General features: G+C 39.8%; 1 pseudogene; it reads left to right on the top strand.

The window, feature by feature from the left end:
• Positions 1 to 1221: 1221 nt before the first annotated feature.
• Positions 1222 to 2348, top strand: LOC144253008 (la-related protein 1B pseudogene; annotated as a pseudogene).
• Positions 2349 to 4287: the final 1939 nt, after the last annotated feature.

The following is a 4287-nucleotide window of genomic DNA, read 5'->3' as shown; positions in this document are numbered from 1 at the left end:
ACAAAGAAAAAAGTCTTGAGATAAAGAGATGACCCAGAATAAGAGATAAGAAGAGAAAAATTGGTGACAGACAGAAGAAAATATATGGAGAAGAACTGATGTTTTACAATGTTATCAGCTATAAAAGAAATAATACAGAGATCCTGAAGGGCCAGAAATTATTAATGTGACTTTAGAATTGGATAAAAGGCAAAGGCTGGGAGAAATTGGAGAATCACGATTAAAAGTCTAGATTTTTTAAAGAGACTGTTGGTAGACATGAATTCCAAAACTGATCTGTTGAGAGCTTAGATAGAAATCTCTAGTGCCTTAGAAGATACACATATGCCATAAACAGAATATTAGTATAACTATGAGTATTAATACACAGCAGGAGTGGACCGAAGGGGAAAGTGAGAAAGATATAATTGGGAATGTGATGAAAGATAACTCTTATTATATAGTGATCAAAACTTGTCTGAGTTTTGTTCTTTTTTATGCAAAGCAGAATTTGTGATGAACTTTAGCTGAAGGGATTTCCAAGGAAAGTGTTAAGGGAACAACATGATTTTTCTTTGCTGGGTATAAAAAAATATATATAAGAAAACAAAAAAAACAATTTGAGAAAGGAACTGTTAAGCTAAAAAAAGAAAAGAAAAACCCAACACTTGGTAATTGGGGAAGATCTAAGCCTGTCCAAATTGTGAAGAACATTAAAAGAAGAAAATTCATCATTGGAAAAGTACACTCTGGTGACAGGACCAAGAGTCCAGCTGGTCGACTCCCGGCCTGGGCATCTGGCATGCTCTTGGCCTCAGTTGCAGCCACGGGCGGACTCTCAGCATCCTGGCCACCACAGAGATGCGCAGCCCAGTCCCCTGGCTCTGGGAGCCCTCTATCAGGGAAGACCTGGGTGGGTGAAGGTTGTCTGCTCTCCCCCCAGCGTCCTCCCTCCAGAGAGGCCGCGTGGAGAGGGAGTTTCTGATGGCCTTGGTGAGCCTGCTGGTGGAGCATTTGCCCTGGCCAGAAAGGGAGGGAAAGGAGGCAGCGAGGGCCACCACAAGCACGGGAACGCGTGGAGAGCCTGCGCAGGTGCTGGGCCACAGTGAGCCACTGGTGGCCATGCCAATGTAGCCGCTGTTGCTGCCCCTAGCATGGGCCAGGGGCCCTGTTGACAGGGAGCCGCCGGCTTTGGCTGGCCCTGGGGCGAAGCCGCTGCCCTCCAAGGAGAAGGCCTGGACCAAAAAGCCTCCCCCAGCACTAGTCCCCTGCCTCCACCTGGCAGCCGAAGCCTGCGCTGGAGACCCAGCAGGCAGTTATAAAAACAGGAAAACTCAACGAATTCAAATGAGGCCAGTGATTTCAGCGATATGGCAAACTGGCCAACACCAGGAGAGTTAGCATTGAAAAAACCTTTTTGCAATCTCAAAGTGTCATCAGCCAAAGAAATAAGAAGCCAAAAATTACAAAAGAAAAAGAAAAGAAGATTGAAAAGAGGAGTAACAGTGAGATTAAGAAAATTGGGAAACAAAATTAGATGGTCCCATTGAAAATGTCAGTGACAATGAGGCCCAGTCAAGCACTCAAGGAAAGAGAGCCAATAAACACAAGTGGGTATTGCTGCACTTAGATGATGTAAGACCAGAGAGTCAGGAGAGATCTGGATCCCAGAACAGCTCTCAGTGTCAACCTGAAGCAAACAAGTCTTCCCATAATAACAGGAGAAATGACACAGGAAGTTGGAGGCGAGACAGAGAAAAAGAAAAGATAATGATCAGGATAAAGTACACAGTGTGAGGAGTGAGTGGGGTAATATCTGAGGTTCCTTCAGAAGTTGAGGAAGAGGACCAAAATGGGAACAAGATGAGGCAGAAGAAACTCTTGAGTGAACTTTGATTATACATATGGTTAATGACAACATGGTGAAAGGACAGATCAGCCATTTCAAACAGAAATTAATGCCAGTATGATGTATTACTATTATGACAGTATGGGTGTACAGGTGTATCCTGTGGAAGAAGCATTTCTTAAAGAGTATATTAAGCATTGAATTGAATATTATTTCAGTAGAGTAAACTTGGAACATGACTTTTTTGTCAGAGAAAGATAAATGAGCAAGGTTTCTTGCCTATTTCCCTTATTGGCTCTCAGAACAAACTTTAACCTCATTTTAGAGGCCCTGAAGGACAGCACAGAAATAGAAGTTGCAAGTGAGAAAATGAGGAGAAAGAGAACCAGAAAAATGGCCAATCCTGGGCCATTCTCCCAACAATGTGCCACAGACAAACTTCTGTCGGCTGATGAATTGTCCAAAGTTTGTGCAAGGACAAGCCTTTTGCTCACAGACACTCAGGGTGATGATCTACTGATGCCCTGAATGTCATCTGATGAGGATGTGCAGTAGAGCAAGTGGCTCACTGAAATGCATTGTAAATACTGGAACAAAGCATGCTGTAGAGATGGAAGCCACCAGACTGCCTTCTGTGTGAGAGTGTCCACTATTGACCCCTCGGCTGCATGACAGTGGAGATGACCACCTGAACCATGACCCAAGACAGAGCTGGGGACCACTGCTGACATTCCAGGAGCTGCCTGCTCTTTCCTGTGTGGCTGGACTGAGATGGCATGTCTACTTTTACTTGAGGGGGAAGCTAATTGTTATCACTGTGGAAATACTTCAAGGTTCTGTCTTTTGTTTCCAGGCATATGTACTTGTGTCCAGGTGAATAAAGCAGAGAAAGAGGACTGTGTAGATTTTCTCAGCTTGACAGGCCTTTGGCTCTTGGTCTTCCCTTTGCCATGGTGAACATTGCATAACTCATGTGTTAAGATGTTTCACATGGACTGTAAGATTTATTAATTGAACATTTAAGGGGTAAGAAATTGAAGAAATAAACAAGGGTATTTTTTTCATTTTTCTTCAAAATGTATTTCTGATACATCAGTATAAGTCCTGCCCGTCAGAAAAGCATTAATGATGGACACTTTAACAAATTTTTATCTCGTATTTCTTTGTCAGCCATGTACTTCTAATGCAGCAAGCAACTTATTTTAAAAAGTTGAATAAATGTGACATTGTTTGTTTGCCTTTTTATTTATTTTGTTTTTTATTTATATATAACTGCAGAATGCATTACAATTCTTATTACATGTATAGAACTCCTTTTCATATCTCTGGTTGTATACATAGTATATTTACACCGATTTCTGTCTGCATATATGTACTTTGGATAATAATATTTGTCACATTAAACCATCATTAATTACCCCATGCCTCCTCCTTTCCCATCCCACATCTTTGCCCAATCTAGAATTTGTCTATTCCTCCAATTCTCCCCCTTCCTATCCCACTATGAATCAGCTTCCTTATATCAAAGAAAACATTTGGGATTTGGTTTTTTAGGATTGGCTAATTTCACTTAGCATTATCTTCTCTAACTCCATCCACTTACCTGCAAATGCCATGATTTTATTCTCTTTTATTTCTGAGTAATATCCCATTGTGTATATATGTCACTTTTTTAACCATTTATCTATTGAAGGGAATCTAGATTAGTTCCACAACTTAGCTATTGTGAATTATGTTGCTATAAACATTGATGTGGCTGTATTCCTGTAAGATGCTGTATTTAAGTCTTTTGGTTATAGATTGAGGAGAGAAATTGCTGGTTCAAATGGTGGTTCCATTTCCAGTTTTCCAAGAAATGTCCATACTGCTTTTAATATTGGCTGTACCAATTTGCATTCCCACCAGCAGTGTTTGAGTGTACCTTTTTTTCCACATCCTCACTAACACTTATATGTTTGTGTGCATAATAGCTGCCATTCTGACTGGAGTGAGATGAAATCTTAGAGTGGTTTTGATTTGCAGTTCTTTAATTGCTAGTGATGATGAACATTTTTTATGTGTTTGTTGATTTTCCTGTTTGCTTGTTTTTTAAAGATATAATGGCTGATTGTAAAGGTTAGATTTATCTTGGTCCAAGATGACAGTTTTAACCAGCTTATGAACAATCATTGGTAAGATGGATAATATAGAAAATTCTTTTCCACAGGATAGTTAATTTAAGTCATTCAAATTGGTGATTCCATTAGCCATTTGTGTTATTAATAAAATTATAAAAACAAAATTATGAAAAAAAGACTCAAGCTGGTTAACTTTATGCTGAAAATTTTTGAATCATAGATCTGTTAAAAGATTTTTATCAGAAGCCAAAAATAGAAATGGTGATATCAAAAAAAGCTCAGTGGAGCACTGTCCTTTCTAATAATGTGTATCTTTGTGATGCATACAGACAGACAAGTGGA

This window comes from Urocitellus parryii, unplaced genomic scaffold, assembly GCF_045843805.1.
Source record: "Urocitellus parryii isolate mUroPar1 unplaced genomic scaffold, mUroPar1.hap1 Scaffold_83, whole genome shotgun sequence".
In the NCBI taxonomy this organism is placed as follows: Eukaryota; Metazoa; Chordata; class Mammalia; order Rodentia; family Sciuridae; genus Urocitellus; species Urocitellus parryii.
This window is presented reverse-complemented; position numbering and strand designations above follow the sequence as displayed.